Here is a 22,594-nt window from a genome sequence, read left to right as displayed (position 1 = left end):
AAGAGTTTTTTTTTTTTTTTTTTACATTGAGCATGCTCCTGCCTGGAGTCTGCATAAATATATTTGGGTTGGTGGTTTGTTAGCTGGGATCTGAAAGACAGTTGAGGGATGCCAGAGTTGTCCTTGGAAAGAGTCTTGGCTTCTGCTTGTCTCTCCAGCTTGAATCTTACTACTTCTCCACACATTTTCCTCTAAACACCCTGAGTTAGGGGTCTATTTTCCTGAAGCTCTTGTTTTTCCTCATCTCTGTACCTTAAAATAATGTAATAGTACAAGAAAGAGATGTGACGGACCCAACTCAGGTAGTGCCAGAGTAGATGAAGAGCAGGTCTCATTGGGAAAGAAGTTAATGAACCAGATCCAAGTGCCCTGGATCCACATGTAAATTCCTTACCAACATAAGAAGACCTATTGATATCTGCCCCTGTATGCAACTGCCTATCATTTTCTCCAACCAGCCATAGGAACCGTGAACTTTAAGCACCCTCTACCCCCTGTAATCTGCCACTTGTTCTATATTCACCTTTACCTGGTCTATTAGCCTAATACAATTTTCTTCCCAATTTTGCCTCCTTTAGTTCCCAGAGAAAACTTATTGCTTTATCTGACTCCGGTGGATTGAGTATTTGTGCCCCACCCCTCCAAATTCGTATGTTAAAGACTAATGCTCAGTGTGGTAGTATTTGAGGGGGGAACTTTTGGAAGGTAATTGTGTCATGAGAATGGAGCCCTCATGAATGGGATTAGTGTCCTTATATAAGACAAGAGAGATGATCTCCCTCTTGACTATGTGAGGATACAGCAAGAAGCAGCCATCTACAAACTAGGAAGAGAGCCCTCACCAGACACAGGCTCTGCTGGCACCGTGGTCTTGGAAATCCTGGCCTCCAAAACTGTGAAAAATATAATTTGTTGTTTAACGCACACAGTCTATGTTTGTTTGTTTGTTTGTTTTTTCATTATAGCAGCCCAAATTGACTAAGACACTGACCTCCCTTAGTAGAATTAAGCACTTTTGCCAGTTGTTCAAAAAGTCCCTTAAGTATACTTCTGCTAAGATATAATATGTATAAAATATAACATATATATTATTTTGTTGTTGGCATCAGAGTTACTGTTATGGAAATAACTGTTTTTATTTAAGAAAACAACACTGAAAAACTGAAGTTAACAAAAAGTAAGGCCTCAGAGGGATGAGTTAGTAGGAACACAGAGTTAGATTAAAGAACTGTGTCCCCAGAAAGTCAGTATGGAGCTGGGAGAAGAGAGAAGAGAGAGAAGTTGGTAGCAAGCTGAAGATATATAAAGAACATGGGGGAAATTACCAGAAGGTAGAAATTGCCGGAATCATTGAGAGACTTAAGAAGAGAGAAATCTAATATTCAGCTTAATGTCTTCTCCCATATCGTTATGAGACAAAATCCTCTCATGCCATTACTCCAACTTATCCCCAGTGAAAGTCCACTTCCCATGGTGGCATCAAGAGAGTGGAATTTTGGGGTGTAAAGGAGAAAGATCTGTAGCCTGTGTTTCAGTTGCCGTCAAGACAGAGAAAAAGGGACAGGGATCAAATAAAACACATAGTAGAGAAAAAGAATTCTAAAGACAGAGGGTCACCATGTCGACAAGGAAATTTAGAAAAAGAAATCTTTCCTTCATTCCAGATCCCTGCCTCTACTCCCCACTATGAACCACATACAGTGCCAGTAATTTTCCCACCTGTAAATTTAGAGGGATAAACTAGATGGTCCCTCAGGGCCCCTTATGCTTTAATATTCTATGAATCTATAAAGCTTTGCACTGAACTAGAGGAAAATGATAAAAGTTGTATCCTATTGTAGAAAAATGTTTGGTGATATGAATTAACTTGATTAGGCACAGGAGATGATATAAATAATGACAGTCATTTAACATCTAAGTAAGAAAAAGGAAAAATTAAGAGAAGTATTCTCAGGGCACCCAAAAATGGCTTGTTTAGATTCTTCTGGCAGCTTTGTAGCATCTGTTCTAAAAATTATGATGTGTTTTGAAATTACTACCTGAGTGCATATACAATGTGTGTCAGACATTTATGTAATTATGTTCTTTAAAAAAAATAGTTCCAGTATCTGTTGGATACAAACATGCTGATATAAGCAAAAATCAATTCCCCATTCTCTCCAAACCTGGCAATTTAAAGATAGTTAACATAGGCTGTCAGGTAACAATTAATAATAAAGGATTGATCCAATCAATTGATTGAAATGCAATTATGTGGAAGGAAAATACTAAATTATTTCTATTTATCCACCAGAAGCAATTATCTGATTGTGTTTAAGTAACTCCAGTTACAAAAAGCTACTATTTGGAAGAAGAGGAGTAAATGTGTTGGTTAGGTCTACCCATATAAATGCTGGAAGGTCTGTCTGTTTTGCAATGGAGAGACTAACGGAAGGAGGGAGGGGAAACTGTTGAAATTTCTAAAATGAGCAGATATTGATGTGACTAAGTCAATTTTCCATTAGTCATTTATTAACTTGATGCATACAGAACTAGCGGCATACTGTGCAAAGTTCTGGCTCCAATGCTTATTGTTTGTATGATCTTAGTTACTTAGCACACACACATATGTGTGTATTACTTTGGTTAGAAAATTTTGTCAAAAGAAGGGAATTAGAGAAGGTATTAATTATGTAAGAAATAAGCAAGTGTTCTTTGTTGTAATATTGGGAAGAAAATTGAAGGATTTAGAGGCAATACAACATAATTGTAGAACGGGTATAGGCACCCTGGGAACAAGAAAGGACATGCTATGTATTTATTGCCTACTATATTCCAGATATTGGAATAGGCCCATTACCTGTGGCAACTCATAGAAACTGTCTAACATTCTAAGTAGTTATTATTATATCCATCTTACAAGTAAAGGGATTGAGGGCTCAGGGATGTCAAGTTAATTAGCTAAGATCACAGAGCTGGCAAATGGGTAAGTCATGATCAGGCTCAAGCCTGTAGACAACAAACTTACAGCCTTTGCACTGCTGCATGGCACTTCTGTCATGATTAGGTATGGAGCTTGTAGCCACTAAGACTAGATATCTGAAGCAGCATTTCTTAAACTTTTGGGTCTCAGGACTATTTTACATTCATAAAAAAAGTATTGAGGACTTAAAAGAGCTTTGTTTAATGTGACTAATATTATCACTGCATAGCATTTTAGAAATTAAAATGGAAAAGAATTCAAATTATTATTTTAAAATAAGAATTATAAACCCATTACGCAGTGGCACAAATAATATATATTTATAAAAAATAAGACTTACCAAAGCAATAAATACTAGTTAGAAGAGTGGCATTGTTTTACAGTTTTTGCAAACCTCCTTAATGTTTGCCTTACTAGAGGATAGATGGACTCTAATTCAGTAATTTGGATATGTTGTTTTAGTTGAAATACATGGGAAAAAAAGGAGTATATTTTGGAGTCATTTCAGATAATTCTGGACATTCTTCTTTGATACAACACCAAAACTCAACACATGGTAATTTCTTAAAGATTAGTTGCAATGTGGAATATCTGAAATGTTTCATGTCTTTAAGTTAAAATTTTTGCCTATCTTCATTTGGAATAGATCTTTATCCTTGTTTGACATTTTATTCTTATGCAATATTCATTTGGAACCTATTGGTTTATTAAGTTAAACAGTTTCCTAATATTGACACATTTCATTATTCAATGCAAACAAAATAACATTTGCTAATATTACCCCAAATCTCATCAAAAAAGCCTTTAAAAGTTGGGAAGCTGTCAAACTCGTGAGACAGATATAAATTTTCCGTAATTCTCATTTTCACATGAAAGCTTGAACTCTATTACTGGAAACAAATGTTGTCAGTTGTGCTCCCTGAAAGGACAGGTGCATTTTGTTGATTTTCCAAAACTCTTGGCCAAATGCAGAAGTCTGAAAATCACAGTTTGTTTATTAGTCACTCTTTCAAAAGGAAATAATGTTCCATGAAAAAAGCAGCTAGTTCGGCATGCAACTCAAGTAATTGCACAAGTGCATTTGCACAAGACAGCTATGGATTGAAGAATACAGAAATGCTTTATACATACTCCCCATTTTGTCACACACAACCTTAAAAGCATGTTCATTTCAGAATCTAGATGTTTTAAGAATTAATAATAAATTTTACTGCTTCATTAGGAACATTTTGAGTGAGACTGAAATATTCCTTTTTTGCTGTAAGTATGTGGAGGTGAAGAAAGTGATGACTATTAGCACAGCTTGATACCAATGCCTTGGTTTGTGCTATGGGACCAGCAGTTAGACTCACCATTACATTTGCATCAGCAGGGTCAATGATAAACAGTGAGAAGAACAAAACACATTTTTAGTAGTATTACAAAAGTAGCTTTGACATCTTGGAATCCTCAAAAGAATCCAGAGGACCTTCAGAGATATGCAGATCACACTTCGAAAGCCAGGGTCTAAAGGATTATCTTAATGATTACATGATTTAAAAATGTCAAACTGATGCTCAGATAAATTTGCTAAGCAAAAGCCTTAAATGTGTATGATTTAATTAAATAGAAAACCTATGTTTTACAGCATTTAACGTTTGCAGGGAGTATAAGAGTAGGCAAATTATGTCAATGCACACAGAGACACATAGATCCTCCCTCAACCTTTTTTTGGTTTAGGAGCTTCTTAGGTTGGATCAAAGTCATGGAACTTTAAATTATTATTATTATTATTATTATTATTATTATTATTATTATTTGAGCTGGAGTCTTGCTCTGTCTCCCAAGCTAGAGTGCAGTGGCAAGATCTCAACTCACTGCAACCTCCACCTCTCATGTTGAAGTGATTCTCGTGCCTCAGCCTCCCAAGTAGTTGAGACTACAGGCATGTGCCATCACGCCAGGCTAATTTTTGAATTTTTTTTAGTAGAGACAGGGTTTCACCGTGTTGGCCAGGCTGGTCTTGAACTCCTGACCTCAATTGATCCTCCCACCTCAGCCTCCCAAGGTACTGGGATTGCAGGCGTGAGCCACCATGCCCAGCATATGTTCTATTTTAAAATGATTAATGGGAGGAAAACTTACCTTCAGAGAAAGACCCAGCAGTTTGTCACATCAGCCCTGTTAAAGTTTCTGAACTTCTTGGTGAAAGTAAATTTTATACAATCCTTCAGTATTAGGAAAGGTCTACAAAAGGAAGAGGAAAAAGTGGGAATGACGGGGAGAAAATAAAGGAGGAGATGAGGTGTTGAGTAGGTGACACAGTGGTTGAACTTGCCTTCTTTACATTACTCCAAACAACTCCTTCCAGGTGATGAGAATCTGCAAAATTGTGGAGGATTCCCTTTTACCATGATGTATTAGTAAGTTCTCTTATTGCTATAAAGAAATACCTAAGACAGGGTAATTTATAAAGAGAAAAGGTTTCATTGGCTCACAGTTTCACAGGTTGTACAGGAAGCATGGCAGCATCAGCTTGACTTGCAGGGAGGCCTCAGGAACCTTACAATGGTGGCAGAAGGCAAAGGGAGAGTGGCACTTCACATGACTGGAGCAGGAGGAAGAAAGAGAATGAGGAGGTGCTTCACACCAGATCTCATGACAACTTACTGTTGTGATGACAGCACCAACAGAATGTGTTAAGTAATGAGAAATCACCCTGATGATCCAATCACCTCCCAACAGGCCCCACCTCTGACATTGGAGATTACAGTTCAACATGAGATTTGGGTGGGGGCACAGATATAAATCATATCACATGGATTTCCATTTAGCATTGTCATAAATAGATTTGTTTCCTTAAAATTAAATATTTGAGGTACTACTATATATTTTAAAATACACAATCTGGATGGTAATGTGTACAGATAACAAGAAGCCAGCATCGATTTAATGTTCACCATATATGGGTCATACTTCTTAAACTGAGCAGAGATCCAAGTCAGCTGGGCTGAGACACCTGAACTACATGGGTTTATAGATTTCTACATTTTACTCATACAACAATAAGTACTAAGAAAACTTGCGAACAAAGCATTTTTATTTTGTAGAAAAGCAGCTTAACCGATGGTTAAAACTGTAGCCCCTGAAACAGACTTGCTTGAGTTTCAGCTCCACTTCCACCATTTACTATATATGTGACCTTGGGTGAGTCCTGTAATCTCCCTGTGGTTCAATTCAGTTCCTTCTATGATATGGATATCAAGATAATAATTTCTAATTCATAGAGTTATTATAAGGGTTAAATGAGTGAATATATGGGAAGTGCTTACAAGCAAGCACTACAAGGAGTTTGTTCTCATTGTCATCAACATCATAATCAGTATCATCATTATATGGTTTAGCAGCTTTTCTCACTTTTTAAATAAAATGTCTCCACTGTAGTAAACTCCAAGCGAAGTAGTGAATTAAGCACACATACCGCTTTTTAGAAGGAAACTTAATCCTTGTGAATTCTGCTTACTTGAGATCCCTCTGTCATTCAAGGGGATTTTACATGAGTTTTCATAGGATTCTTTGATCTATTGCTGAAGATGAGCGTTCCATTCAAAAGCTTCCAATTGCACTTCATCCACGTTCCTATTCTCAAAGACAACATAACAGCAGTTTCCATGTTGAAATTTTTTTCCACATGCACTCAATTAGAATGGGGTATCTCCTTTAGTTCAGTTTTCATTTTTATTTGTTTTTCTAATCTTCCACAAGCTCTATTTACCAAATAACCCACAAGATTTTCTTTTTTACTCTTTTTTCACAATTTCTCTCCTGACTTCCATTCTTTGTGCAGATTTGAAACTAATGATTGTCAGTTGGAATAAACAAAACTTCCCTAAGCATCTCCTTTTCAACCCACATACTCTGCTCCATTCTTTACTAGGCAAGTGCAGCCTCAGGGTAGGTGATTTTTGCTTTATGCATCAATGCTTATTTGAGTTAGCTTGGAGCTCACAGGGATTTTGGTTATTTGGAGATATTTTGTACCTCAGCACACAGAAGGAATATTGTTGGCAAGGGAAGTTGTGGAATGACCTAGAAATTCCTTTTTGTCATGAAGCAGGACCCTAAAGCTGAAAAGCATTTCTTCATGCTGGAGAGAAAGACACACGGAGACACAAAATGAACATCACCACCAATAACAACTGCCTGTGTCAATGCAAACAAGATCCAGAAATCAACCAGTTGAAGAATTAACTAGCCACACAGTCATTACCTTATATCGCAACAAGCTCAGGGCAAATTAGGATTCCTAAAACAGGATCCTGCTTGTCCCAAATGAAATCTCCATACACTATATTCCACCATCTCTTTTGGTTTAGGGTTCCCTTAGAATCTTTTCTAAGCAGAGTAAATTAGGAAGGTGTTGTTTTTCTAACATGCAGTCTTTAATAGACACTACATTTCTTTTTACAAAGGACTCTTACGGATGGAAAATTTTTTGAGACAGTTATCTGTGGGTTAAGTGAATTATAAGGTAGGTTAGGAACTGCACCTCATCGGTGAAAAAAAAATTATACACATTACTAATTTTGCCAGTTTGGTTCATATTCATTGGAAGACTCATATTTTATAGAAAGAGATTGTATAAACAACCCATCCTCATGTTGCCTTTCGCAGCAATTAATATATTTGACTAAGAAGGCATTTCAAGCTTTCCATTCTTTGAGGCACTTTTATTTCTAATAAGGTTCTCTGCCCTCTAGTGGTTGTTTTGTTTGTGGCATTGGTGTCAAGGTAACGTACGATTAGAAAGCAAAATTTTGCCTAAGGATTTTTAAAGGAGTGGTTGTGCCCTCAATTTAACATTTAAAGTGGTTTCTGGAGGGCCATTATGATGCCAAGGGATTCTAGGATGACTTTACCTCATGTTGCACAAAGATAGGTGTAAACCTCTACTTTATTTTTCAACCTACTTCTCTGTGCTGGGGAATCTGTTTCATTGAGGCTACATATTACAGTTTGTTATAATAATTCATTATTTCTATTTGAAAGTTAAAAGAGAAGAGTTTATGTATGGCCTTAAATTCTGGCTGCTGGAGCAAAGGTTTAAAATTCAGTCCTCCGAAAAGAGGAAAATGAGTCCCCTCAATTTTGAAGGCTAGAGGTACATCCATATGGTGTTTTGTGGGACCCATCTTCCCGTCTTCAAGTCCGAGGAACTCTGTGGGAATCTGGTCATACTCATGCTTGGGCTTTGAAAAAGCCAAGGTGATTTGGAAAATATGTTCTGAGATGTAACAGCTGCGGCTGCATGATCAAAGGCAGATTTATTTTGGCACAGCTGCCAGGCCCTCGTTGTGCCTTCTGTAAATTTTAATTCCTAGTAATTATTGGAAGTGACACCAACTCTTGTTAATTAACCCCTTTGACACAAACAGAAGGTGTGCTTCCTCCAGAGGAAGAGATCATGGTGTGGCTCTCTCACCCCCTTATTCATCAGCCCTCGGAAGATTAAGATGATCGGGTGGATTGGTTTGGAACTGCTATTTCATATTAATCTAAGAAGCTATGCTATCCATCACTTATATGATGATAGGAGAAAGAAACAGTTCTAAATAGGCAACTAGAATGAAGAAGAGATATCAAGTGTTACAGAATATGCCCAGTGCGGTTACAGCATGACTTCAGATCACCTTTTCTACAATTCTTATGTCATATTCTCAAAAGATTATTGTTTTAAATATTTATATTGTGGAATAAATTATATATGTGTTATGTGTATGTGTGTGCATAGTTTAAAAGAATAATGAGAAAATAAATACCCTTGTACCCACTGCCTTTATGAGGTAATGCCAAACTGTTTTCCAAATTGATGTGTAAATGTTCTTTCCTAACAGCTCTGTAAAAAGAGTTTACTGCACCTCACTGCCTCAGCAATACTTTGTATTATCCAGATTTTAAATATGTACCAACCTGATAGACATGAAATGGCGGTTCTCTGTTGCTGAATCTTGCGTGTCCCTGAATTCTAATGAGTTTAAGCAACTTTTCATGTATCTATCGATCTATTTTTACCTATAGTTTCTACTGAACCATTTGTCTTTTTATTCATTTGTAAAAGTCCTTTATATCTCCTAGATATGTAAGGTCAGGGGTTTATATTGCAAATATCTTCTCCTGGTTTGAGACTTGTCTTTTTGCTCTCCTTATGCTATATTTTGATGAATAGAAGTTCTTAATGCTTTCATGGAGTTGAATTTATCAATAATTTGTTTGTGGTTTATGCTGTTGATGGCTTGTTTAAAAAATCCTTTTTCCTCTAGATTCTTAAAATAGTGTCCTATGCCATCTAAAGTGTTACTGCACTCTTTTGTATCTGTGGTAAAGCAGGCTAACTGTCCACCAAGTGCTTGTGCCCCTTCTCTTCAGAAGACAGAATTGTCAGGAAGAAGCTGCTCAGTCAGTGATTGGTTAACCCTTGTTTGCATCTAGATGGGATCACGTGACCAGTTCTTGTTAATGGAATGCGAGTAGATGTGATGTTGTGCTTATATAAGAAGTGCATAAATTCTCTCCTTCCCCATCCACAAAGATGCAAATACTCTGGGATCCTAGGATCTGATGAAGCCACAAGTGGAAGGAACCTAGATGCTTGAATGACTATGTGTGGGTAAATAGCCCACTACTATAAACTGAATGTTTGTGTTCCTCCGAAATTTATATTTTAAATCCTAACTCTCAATACGATGGTATTAAGAAGTGGGGCCTTTGGAAAGTGATTAGGTCATGAGGGCAGGGTCCTTTTGAATGGGATTAGTGCCCTGATAAAAGAGACCCCAGAAAGAACAGAGAGAAGATAACTTTCTATGAACTAAGAAGCAGGTCTTCACCAGAACTCGACCATGCTGGCACCCTGATCCCAGACTTCCAGTCTCCAAAACTGTGAGAAATAAATTTCTGTTATTCATAAGCCATCTATTCCATGGTAGTTTGTTGCAGCAACCTTACCTAAGACACCTGCCAACCAGGAACACCCACATTCAGCAGCCACTTGAGCCAAAAAAACAAGGATTTCTTTTGTGTTAGCCACTACATTTTTGGCTATTTTATTTCATCATGTAGTATTATCCTAACCAATGTAGAAATTGGTATCTGCAAGTGAAAGGCTACCTTAACAAATTCTAAAATATGTGGCATTGACATAGTGGATGGGTGATAGAAAGCAAGGAAAAAGATAAAGCAAGACAGAAATATGGAGAGCTCTGTTATGCAGTAACATAAAATGGTGCCTACTGTAATTTTGAAAGCAGATCAAATGCCTCATAGATATGTAGCTCTGCAGGAAGTAGTTGCAAAGAGCTAAAAATGTTACTATGTGTTGGTTTCTACTCACTCTTATCTCAAGTTATATAAAGAAAAAGATGAGTCCAAGCAAGAAGTGGTTGTCTTGAGAGCAGAGATAGAAAGGAGTGGAGAAAGTCCAGAAATTTAGAGGTTCAAGGATTGGCAAAGCTATTTCTGTACCCTAAACCATGATTTAAAAATTAGAATGAAAAATACTTAGAGCAAGAAAGACTCATTAGGAATTCTCAGTTACACAAAAGGATTAGGCCTTGTGACAAAGATCAAATTAAGGTTATTTCTTTCCAACTCAAGGTTATTTTATGAGATGGCCTCAAGGTATCTGCCATTACATTAAGAAAGCCAATGGTGGGATACAGGGAGCAAAAAGCAAAGACATAAATCGAACTGAGAATTATGTCGAGGGAAGAATGAATGTAGTTATTCATACATGGGATTTACTGAAATTGAATAGATGAGAAGTCTACCGTGTCCCTGGGAATTATATTGTTGAATAAACTACAATCTGGCTTTAAAATGTCTGTGATTATAAAACAGTCCTCATGCCTCCAAACGGGCCCCAGCAGCAAGAAGTTGGCCTTGAACATCCAGCCCTCTCAAGGAGGGCAGACCCCTCAAAGCTCATTTCAGATGGGGTCTGAGGCAGCGGGGCTCTCCACATGTAGTCCCCAGGCCAGCAGCATCACAATCAATCAGGAAAATGTTGGAAATGCTCATTACCCAGACTTACTGAGTGAGAAACTCTAGGGATGGGACCCAGCCATGTGTGCTGTAAGCCCTCCAGGTGATTCCGATGCTTGCTGAAAGCTTGAAACTGCCTTAGAGGAGAAAAAAATAAGAATCTCTGAGAGAGTGGAGAAGTGTGGAAAGGAAGTTTCTCCTAGAAAACAGACTTAAGTCTCATGAAGGAACTTCCTCTGTAGCCAGGCAAAGGAGTCTTCCTAATGCCTATATGGCAGGATTTTGAAATTCATTTGATTATTGTCTCCTATTTTTTTCTTTCTTTTCTGAAGGATATTTTATATTGCAGTTATCTTTAATCTGCATTTTCTTTATGCTTTGAGGTTGGGGACAGTGGCCACATAATTTGTCTTTTAGTCCCTAAATAGCCATATAATAATATCTACAACTGGACCAACGAAGAGAACAGGGACCAGTGATTGCCATTGGAACAGAAGAAGAGGGTGATGAAAAAGAAGCATCTGAGGTGCTGGGCAGTGGAGGAGCCAAAAGTTGAAAGGAGTTTAGGTCCCTGAATCATTGTGTGGACAAAGCTACCTTCTGACCAGGAACACCTACACTGATTTAGAAAAACTAATAATAAATTTTTATTGTGTTGAGACACCAAAATGTTAGAGTTTATATTCTTATCAGTACTATGTGGTACCATTTAGGTTATCAATCCTCTGAGAATTAATTGTGTAAAAGCTGTGATATGGGAATCTATATTTCCATATGAATGGTCAGCCCTTCCAGCACTATTTCTTGTTAAGCAATTCTTTCCACACATACCTGCAGTGACTACTCTATCATAAATCAAATTTCCAAATCCATGAGGATCTGCTCCTAGGCTTTCTATTACCTCACAATGTTTAGTTTTCATAACCCCATACCAACACTGCACAGCTGTAAATTCACATAACTTTGTAGTAGAGCTTGATTGCCTCCACCTAATTATGTTCTTCGACATTTCTTGGCTATTTCTGTCTTTTACAACTTTTGTATTTTTTTCTGCCTTTCAGCCTTATATACTTTTGCCATTTCAATTTCTGGGCAGTATAGAGTAATAGGCATAGATCCTGAAAACTACAAAAAAGTTTCTGAAAGAAATTAAAGAATGCCTGAATAAATGGAAAGATATACCATGTTTGTGAGTCAGAAGACTAAATATTGCTAGAGTACTGTTCCTTCTCACTTGACCTGTTGGTTAAATGCAATCTCAGCCAAAATGTCAGCACATTCTTTGGAGAAATTAACAAAATGATTCTAATATGTATATGGAGAGCCAAAGGACATAGACTATTCAAAACAAATTATAAAGAGAACAAAGCTGGAAGATGTTAAGTAATTTCATGATTTACCATAAGGCTACAGTAGTGAGTGAGATGTTAGACTAAAAATAGATATATTAAACAATAGAACAGAATAGACAGTTAATAAATAAATAAATAGACTCTTATAGACCATTAATTTTTCACAAAAATGACTAGGTAATTCAGTGAGAAACAAATAATGTAAATTGTTGTGGTAACAATTTGATATCCATATGCCAGATAAGGGCCTTTGACACTTAACTCACACCATGCAAAAAATCAACCTGAAATCAATAATTAAATGTAAGGGCTGATTAAATATAATTAAATGTAAAAGCTAAAACTGTAAGATTTCTAGAAGAAAACAGTGGAAAATATTTGTGACCATTGACTAGGCAAAGAGATTTCTTATAGGAAACAAAAAGCACAAACTGTACTATCAATTGAACTTTATCAAAATTAAAACCTTTTGCTCTTTAAAAGACACTTTTTAGACCAATGAAATATCAAGTCACAAACTGGGAGGAAATATTTGCAAAGTATATATCTAATGAAAGACATATCCATAATATATAAAGAATACTTATGATTCAATAATAAAAGACAGATAACCCATTTATAATCAGACAAACTTTACAAAAGAAGATATGCAAATTACCAAAGTGCACATAAAAAAGATGCAGCGTTTTTAGTCATCAGGTAAATGCAAATTACCACAACCTGCTATCACCACACACCCACTGGAATGGCAACATTAAAAAAAAAATTACCGTACCACCTGCTGGCAAGTGAATGAAACAACTAGAATGCTTATTCATCGCTGTTGAGAATGGAATATTGCACAGCTACTTTGGAAAACAGTTTGGCAGCTTCTAATAAAACTAAACACACCTTTATCATATGAACCAGCAATTTTATCTCTAGTTATTTACCCTACGGAAAAATATATATTCACATACAGATTTGTACTCAAATATTTATAGAAGATTTGTGTATAACAGCCAAAAAGCGGAAACTACCTGTTTCCTTAATATGGTGAAATGTATAAATAAATTCAGTTATTTCTGCACAAATGGAATACTAATCATCAATCAAAAGGAAAGAATTACTGACACAGCAAAAAAAAATTGACAAATCTCTAAAGCTTTATGCTAAGTAGAAGTTCAAAAACAAGATGGCACAGTGTATCATTATAGGAAATTTTACAAAATGAAGAGAGCAGATCAGAGATCCTTAGGGGCTGGATGTGAGGGAAGAGAACTGACAGAAAAAGAGAACATCGAACTTTTTAGAGTGATAAAAAATGTTCTATATCATGATTGTGGTGCTGACTACACGGCTGTGTATATTTTTCAAAACACAATTAATGGTACATTTAAAGTTGATCGATTTTATTGTATGTAAATTATACCAAAGCAAAACTAACTTTTTAGCTAATTAATTTGTTGTCTTTCTTCAACCAAAACAGAGCTCTTCAAGCTCTTCCTGTAATGGGCCAGATAGGCTTTGTGGTTCATATATTATCTGTTGCGGGTATACGAGTCTGTAGTTATAGCCGCAAAATAGATGATGTGTAAGGAAATAAAACATCATCGATGGACAGTTAAATTTAAATTTTGTGTAATTTTCATGTGTCAAAAATATTCTTTTGATTATTTCCCAACCATTTAAAAGCGAAAAAATCATTTAGCTCTGGGCCATATAAAAACAGAGAGTAAACTAGATTGGGTTAATGGGCCACAGTTTGCTGACCCCAAGATAGGGAATTCTGTACAGCATTGAATAGAAATAACAATAGTGAACATCATCATTTTGTTTCTGATATTAAGGAGAGGCTGTTGATGATTTACAATTAAGTATTAGATTTATTAGAGGTTCCTTGGTGGATAGGTAGGCCAAGGAGGTTCTTTTCTATTTCTAGTTTGCTAAGAGTTTGTATCAAATGTATATGTTGAATTTATTAATCTTTTCCTATTTGTTGAGAAGCTTATATTGTCTTCTTGTTTAGTTCATGAATAAGGTGAATTACATAAACTGATTTTAACATTTAACCAATCTTACATTCCTGAAATTAAAAACTCAGTTTACTTATGTTGTATTGTTTTCTGCTAAAAATGTATTATTGATTTAGTTTTGCTTTTTTTCTTTTTTAGGACTTTTTACATCAGTGCCTAAGAATGAATTTAACTTGTAAGTTTTTCTTCCTTCTACTGTTCTTTTCCTAGATTTTGTTAAAAGCTAGCTTATTATCCATGTTTCCATTCATAATATTTTATGGAAAACTGAAATTTGACTCTTTTTGAATATTTGATAGAAGTCACTTGCATGTTCATACAGATTTAGTGTTTCTTAACTGGAATATCTGAAATTTCTAATACTATTTCTTTCATCCTTACAGTTCTGTTCCATTTTCTTAATTTATTCATAAGTTAGTAAGTTGTTTTAAATGTGTCTAAAATCTACAGACAAAAATCTACCAATGTGTCTATACTCTTTATTTGTCTCTTTAAAAGAGCATACGTTATACTACTTTTGGTATAGTCTGAAAGTCTTTATTTTTTTAACTGAAATATTTAGTGTTTTTACATTTATTGTGATTACTGACATATTTGTATTTATTCTTCTATCTTATTTTATGGCTTCTGTTTGTCTCTTGTGTTTCTGTTTCCCTCCTCTTTCTTGATTTCATTTGGGTTAATTGATATTTATTTATTCATTCATTTATGTATTTATTCATCTTTTAAAACTCTCAGGTAAACAGAATTAGGTTAATAATACTCCTTGGTTCATGACAGATTCTCATCACTGGTCTAAGCAAAGTCTTCCTTTGCCTAATTTATTGGTTTGCTTGTTTATTAAGACAATAAACACTTGTTATCTAATAACCCAATTAAAGATAAATAATATTGACACTAACTTACCCATGTCCTCTGTGCTACTCCTCCTATGCTCTCTTTTTCTTGTTCCATATTTTCCTTCCATTGCCTTCGATTTTAAATTCTTTAAATTTATTTTTGAGATATTTTTTCTTGATGTTCTCACACTGAAATTTAACACAGCCAAAGTTAGTCAATGTGTCTACTCGCTTCCCAAATGCAAAGATCTTGCTGTATTAATTACAGTATCACTTCTCCCAAAGTGCTAATAGTATTATAGCAGTTATTAAGAAATTGTTTTGGGCAGATACAGAGTTTAAGGGGTCCTTGGTAAGGTTTTTTTTTTTCTTTTAAAGCAGCTCCAGAAATGTTTCTTGTCTAGCAGAAAAGTGGCTTGAAAGGCCGGGCCAGCAAGCTTTAATATGCAAATACCAGCCATTAGAATCTGGGTCCATCCAATATGACAATTATCGCCCTCTTCTCCTTCTCACCCTGTGTACTAAGCATCATGGCCACCCCCAGATAACCTCACTTTGCAGGACATCATGGCTTCCTGCTTATTAAAAGGCAAGGGTGGCAGGGCCAGTTTTTTTGTGGGCTATGTGAATGACATACCTAGTCAAACCAATCCCCTGGGCCTATGCAAATCAGACATCACTTCCTCCAGCCTCCTAGCATAACTGTTTTCCACCGCTCTTGGGGTTTCCTGTGTCAGTCTGTAGCCCATTTCCCTGTGTCTCTGTACGGGCAGCGTCTTTCATCTTTTTTGCCTATTAAACTCTCCACTCCTTAAAACCACCCCACGTGTGTCGGTGTCATTTTATCTAAACCACCACGAGGCAAAGGACCCTGGTATTCCTCCAGTCATCAGAGCCATATCATTTTAGTGCATTGAGTGGGAAACCAAGGTACGGCGTGGTAAGTATGGGAGTGAGCTTAAAATCTGTTCTATCATTCTGAGGTGATCTTAGCCTCTATTTTAAAATCAAATCGAATCAATCAATGGGCATCCATCAGCTGGTTAAATAGGCTTATCATGCCTGCTGTTCTGAAGACACAGATGACAGACTTGTTGGTGAGAACATGGAGAACCCCCGAATACCCACAGGTCATCAGGAATGTTGGCCATGTTTTGAATCAGTTTCCTTCTGTGCGAAGACCTCGCCATGGCTGGGAAAAGTTCTGAGGCAACTGAGAATTTCTGGCCAGGGCACACCCTGGCATTACTCAAAGGCCTCTGGACCAAACTCAGCCTCCAACAGCACGTTTCGGGTGTTGGAAGAGAATCCCCAGCTATCCTGTACAAAAACTCTCCTTTTTCCTATCTGTAGTCTCTTACTCTGTGTGTGTGTCAAATGTGTGGGAATTTAGTAACCGGGAGAGTAGCTCAGGAATGCTGTTCCAATTTTCTGTTCCCCTCACCCACAATCTCTCTCTCTCTCTCTCTCTCTCTCCCCGCCCCCCCACCCCCCTACCCTTCCTCTGGTGAGCACATAGTATTTGTAAGTCAACATCGCTACCTACTGGAAATAGAAATTCTCTTCATGAGGCAATTTTTTTTTTTTTTTTTTTTTTTTTTTTTTACGGTAACATGAGCTTCCTTGTGCACCACTGGAAATCAGGCTCTAAGCCTCTTCCATGAATGGGAAAATTCTGCTCTCAACAGTTAGGAGTTAAATGTCTTCCATAGCCAAATTTGAGTCTCAGTATTGTCCCATCAGCAGGAAAATGGCCATTAGGTTCCTGCGTTCCTTTAAGGCACCTATTCTGTCTCCGATTAAGACAGTACTTAACTAGTAAGGGGATTTTAAGTCCAGAAGTTAACTGGAACCATTTTTCTAAGGGTAAACGCTTTAGCATGGGCCATAACAGCAGGATATGGAGTTCAATCTAGTATGCCTTGCCATTAAAGGGGACTTGTCCAATTATACAGTTTTTCCTGAGATCCATTTTATTTTTAGGGAGGCACACAGATCACACAAGTCTAGGAGGTCGAAGGGAAATAATAGACAGAGGACTAGGACTACCTGAGTAAGCGTGACTAGGTCTCAAAAGTCTAGTTCCTCTGGTGCCATGGCTTAGAGGATCACACCTACAGTCATGGGCAGCACATTTAACAGGGTGCCAGGACCCAGGAATAATTGGAGGGACGCCCCCACTGTTTTCTTCTCCAACCTGGGTAACATACAGAAAGCAAGGAGACTAAAAGGACACTTTTATTCTCACTTCTCTTTCTAGATGGGTAACAGATTGTCTTCAGCATGCCCTCTCCTGGAGTGTATTTGAAAGCAAAGCACTGGGACTCCTTCAACTCTGAGACTTTGAAGAAAAAACCCTTCATATTTTATTGCACAAGGACATGTCCTTCTTACCATCTTGGGGACAGACAAACGTGGCCTGTTGGGGGAAGCCTTGGTTTTAATATTATCCAACAGTTGGATCTTTCCGGCAGGCAGAAGGGCAAATGGATTGAGGTCCCCTATGTGCAGACTGTCTTTGCCCTGTGAGACAACCCAGACCTTTACAAGCTCTGTACAATCAACCCAGTTCTTTTAGCAGCTATGGCAGGCAAGCCAACAGGGAATAGTTCCCCAGAGCTGAAGGAGGTTCCAGAGGAGAAATCTAAGACAGATATTGAATGTCACAATCTTTCCAGTCCCCCTCCAATTGTACCATCAGCCACTCCAGCTCCGTTATCTCCAGTATAGGCTGCTCTCTCCACTTCACTCTTAGCTCTGCAGGAAATACCCAATGGGACATAGTATGGGAGCACTTTTAACTGCATAACTAACTCCTCTCAGGAGAACACTCTTCCCCCAGTGCCAAAGAACACTCTACTCACACCCTCAGGCTGGGAAAAGTTGACTGAGTAATGCCTCCCTCTGCTTAAACAGCAGTGAGAAAGGGCCATATTTGGGAGATCTCAGATATTGTAACATCACACTTGTAACTGGTGATAGTTCAAAGATGTCGGGGAGGAGAGTGCAACAAGGGTGATCTAAAAGGATCAGAAGGCCTAGTGGGGAGCTTTCAGAATCTAATCTTTCCTTCTGGTTGGAAGTCCCGACGGGAGTAGCATGCTCTAAGTAACCACCTTGACTATAATGTAAAGAATAACACATGGACCTTTCCAAACATACCCCCTCATGGAATTCCAGACCCATGTATTATGTTTGCTAATAGTAGCTGCTTACAGATCTGTGGGCAAACTGGAAACATCTGGACTGATAGCCCTTGCCACAAGGGTCATCTGAGATATTGGCCAGGGCATATTATGTCTCTAATTCTTCAAAACTCCATTTGTCAGGTGGACAAATTTCTTAATAACTCCTATATTTCCCCCTGAGAAGATGTCATCCTAACTACTGTTAGGGGGCTTTGGGCCACAACTCTTTCTGGCTACTTCCTGCTGCAAAGGAGCGTTGAGTGGGAAGGGAAGAGCAGCTAGGGCTCCTCTTGGGGTCCGTCTAAGGGTCCTTGGCAGAATGTCATGTCCATAGGTGGTTCTGTTTGCAGCACTTCTTCTCACTTGGCATGTCAAATTCCAAATGGCATTGTAAATGACTATCCTAAATATGGATGTCCTGATCCCAAGGATGCCCCTATTACATGTAAAGAAGGGAAACTTCTAAGATATGAGAAAAATCTGCTGGTGTCTCTCACAAGGCACAACTTAGGATCATCCCTACAAGGAATGGGGCTACATATATATACACACACACACATACACATATACATATATAGTGTGTGTGTGTGTATGTGTGCGTGTGTGTGTGTGTGTGGCTCCTGGACACCTAATCCTACCAAGGGATTGGAAGGGAACCTGTACTATAGTAGCAGTAGTTTCCCACTTACTATTTTTAAATTCTACTGAGATGGCAGCATCATTTGGGGATATCCCTAACTTAGACTGTTTTCTAGAAACTACAGTATCTCAAATATGCTGGACAAAGAGCACTATCATTTCTATACCCTAATATGTAGATTTAACTGAAAGGGCAGACTGGGGAGGGCATGCATATGACAATCCCATCTTAGAAAAGCCATGGATGGAAAATTCCATAGCCAGAGGTCTATTCCAGTTTACAGGCATCCCTTTACTTGAAAGATCAGTACTTAATATCTCTATTATGATGCAATGAGGATGGAAGGCAACTGTAGGTGCCACAGAGGCACCACAACAATCTATAGACTCCTTAGCCTCAGTAGTAGTACGAAATAGATGGGCCTAAGATGTCCTTACAGCTGAAGTAGGAGGTACCTGTGCACTTTTAAATTAAATGTACTGCTTCTGGATTAACACCTCTAGTAAAGTAAAGGAAAATCTACAGGTACTCAAAGATCAAATCAACATTATTGACAGGCTAAGAGAAAATGCATCAAATCAAAATTATTGACAGGCTAAGAGAAAATGCAGCCTTCAGCCCTGAGTGGCTACAAACCCTGTTTAATGAATTCCAGTCTTCTTTATGGAATTGGTTAGCTCTTTTATTAAACCCCCTCTTGCTTGTATGCCTTGCATTAATATTCGGACCTTGTATACTCAATACTATAACTCGAATTGTTTCCTCTTGTCTAGAAGCAATCAAACGCCAAATGGTGCCGCAAACAGAACCACCTATGGACATGACATTCTGCCAGGGACCCTTAGATGGACCCCAGGAGGAGCCCTAACTACTCTTCCCTTCCCACTCAACGCTCCTTTGCAGCAGGAAGTAGCCAGAAAGAGTTGTGGCCCAAAGCTCCCTAACAGTAGTGAGGATGACATCTTCTCAGGGGGAAATATTATAGGAGTTATTAAGAAATTATTTTAGGCAGATAGAATGGATAAGAGGTCATTGGAAAGGTTTTATTTCTTTTAAAGCGGCTCCAAAAACATTTCTTGTCTAGCAGAAAGGGTCAGTCAGCAAGCTTTGATATGCAAATGCTGGCCATGAGAAACTGGGTTCATCCAGTATGGTGATTCCCTCCCTCTTCTCCTTGTCACCCCATCTGCCGAGAGTCATAGCCACTCCCAGACAACCCTGCATGTGCAGGACATCATGGTGCCCCGCATTTGCATATTAAAAGGCTAGGGTGGGAGGGCCAGTTTTTTGCAGGCTATGTGAATGACATACCTGGTCAAACCAATCCCCTGTGCCCTGTGCAAATCAGACATTGCCTCCTCCAGCCTCCTAATACAGTTGACTGTTTGCTGCGGCACTCAGGGTTTCCTCTCTTGGCTTAGAGTCCCCCTCTTCTATCTCTGTACCAGAGAGCTTCTTTCTTCTTTCTTGCCTATTAAACTCTCTGCTCCTTAAAACCACTCCACTTGTGTCTGTGTCATTTTATCTAAATCAGCATGAGGCAAAGGACCTGGTGTTTCTTCAGTCATCAGAGCCGTATCAATAGTTCTCAGTGTTTAGGTTTTGCCTTGTTTCTTAAAGCCACAAACTAGACATTATAATTATTGTTTTACACAGTCAATTTTGTTTAGCTTTACCTAGATCATTATGTTAGGAGTAGAAGGTATCTGCGTTACCTGGCAGCAAATCCGTACGTGTGTACAACAACCCACAATTCTTGACTCCTCAGAAGAAAGAATTCAACTGAGGGGCATAAGGCAGAAAAGAAAACTGAGGCAAGCATCAGAGCAGGAGTTATTAAATAGCTTATTTAAAGGAGTTTATTAAAAGGCTTTAGAGCAGGAAAGAAAGGAAAGTACACTTGGAGGAGACTCAGGAGGGAAACTTGAAGGGCAAATGCAATGCTTAACCTTGATCTTAAGACTTCATGTTCTGGCCCATCTGTGGCTTCTTGTGCCCCTTTTCCATGATGCTTCCCTTAGGATGGGCTGCCTGCATGCACAGTGCCCTCTTTATGCTTGGTGAGCATGCACACTGTGTTGAGGAAGTGTTTTTCTCTGGGAAGTTGCCTCTCCCTGGTGCCTGTGTTCAATTAACACTTTAGTGTGACAGCTGTTTGGGAAATCAGAAGACTGTCTCTCCCTGGTGCTAGCTGCCAAGTTATCATTTTTAGAGAGGCAATATGATAACTGCTGAACCAAAAACTGATGATCACCTGACATTCCTGGTGGGTGACTAGGGGGAGCCCTCTTCTGGCCCACTTATGACTGTCTGACTACCTGTAACAATTACAACCATCTCTGCACTCATTATTTCTTCTTGTCTCTAAGACTATCCATTTGACATGATTGTCCTTCTTCCTGCAGTGCGTTCCCTAGAATTTTCTTTTGTGGAGACCTTTCAGTGGTGAACATTTTATCTCTTCTTTACCTCTAAAGGTCATCATTTCCCCTTTATTTTCAAAAGCTACTTTTTCTAGATATGGAATTCTAGGTAAACAAGTATTTTCTTTCAACACACTAAAGGTATTATTTCACTTTTTTAAATCCATGTCCCTGCAAATGACACTTTTTTATGACTTGTATTTTTGTGATTATGACTTATATTTTGCAATATTGCTACCATGAGGGCAGAAATGAAGGAGGGAGGGGTGAGAAGGAGGAAGAAAGGAATGAAAGAAAAAAGGGAAGGGAAGGGAAGCGAAGGGAAGGGAAAGGAAGGGAAGGGAAAGGAAGGGAAGGGAAGGGAAGGGAAGGGAAGGGAAGGGAAGGGAAGGGAAGGGAAGGGAAGGGAAAGGAAAGTGGAGAAAGAAATAACAACACATAATCTGTATCTAATCTAACCTCTAGCTTTACCTTCCAAGTTACTGCAAATATGCAGGTTGGAGGAACGTGATAAATAACAAAATGGAATTAAAACAGCCAGACCTGCAATGTGAAAAATTCCACAGGACAAATGACTTCACTTGATTTCTTCAGCAAAGAAATGGCAATTAATAAAGAAAAGGTGAGCTCTTCTAGATTAAAATAAATTTAAGAGTCTTATCAACCAAATGCAATGCATGGAGCTTCCTCTGATCCTGATTTGAAGAAAAAAAAAACTGTATAAATATACTTTGGGGGAAAACAGGGGTAATGAAACATGGATTAGTATTAGATATATTGAGGAATCAGTTATTATTTTGTTTTGGTTTTGTATGTTTTGAAAGAAATCTGTGTTGAAGCATTGATAGGTAAAATTGTATCTTGTCTAGAATTTGCTTTTAAATATTCTAGCAAAAAAGATGTGAGATGAGAGAGATAAAACCTGAAGGGTGGGATGTTGGCTATTGATGAAATTAAGATATGGGTCATTTGGTTCCTTTTTAAATTTTGTGACTATTTGAACATGTCCACAATAAAGAGTTACAAATAACGCAAGGGATTACCGTGTCTCAGAAGTCTGGAATCGGTTTTTCTGGCTTCCCCATATGCAGGTGCAGTGAGCCTGACTTGCACTTTCAGTTCTCATACAGCAAGCAGACCTGAGTAGCTCTGCCCT

The 22,594-nt window shown here is 38.0% G+C and overlaps 1 long non-coding RNA gene across 1 annotated transcript in view; it reads right to left on the bottom strand.

Moving 5' to 3' along the window:
* The window catches only part of LOC104681005, a 31,992-nt gene extending 9,398 nt beyond the window's left edge, over positions 1–22,594 (bottom strand). The window contains exons 1-2 of the long non-coding RNA XR_750529.2: positions 22,482–22,594; positions 5,087–5,188 (exon numbers count right to left, since the gene is read on the bottom strand). This is a non-coding gene — a long non-coding RNA (uncharacterized LOC104681005). The remainder of the gene's footprint in view (positions 1–5,086; positions 5,189–22,481) is intronic.

The sequence above is a fragment of the Rhinopithecus roxellana genome, chromosome 18, assembly GCF_007565055.1.
Source record: "Rhinopithecus roxellana isolate Shanxi Qingling chromosome 18, ASM756505v1, whole genome shotgun sequence".
NCBI classification, from domain to species: Eukaryota; Metazoa; Chordata; class Mammalia; order Primates; family Cercopithecidae; genus Rhinopithecus; species Rhinopithecus roxellana.
Note: the sequence above shows the minus strand (reverse complement) of the source record. Positions and strands in the feature narration are given on the sequence as shown.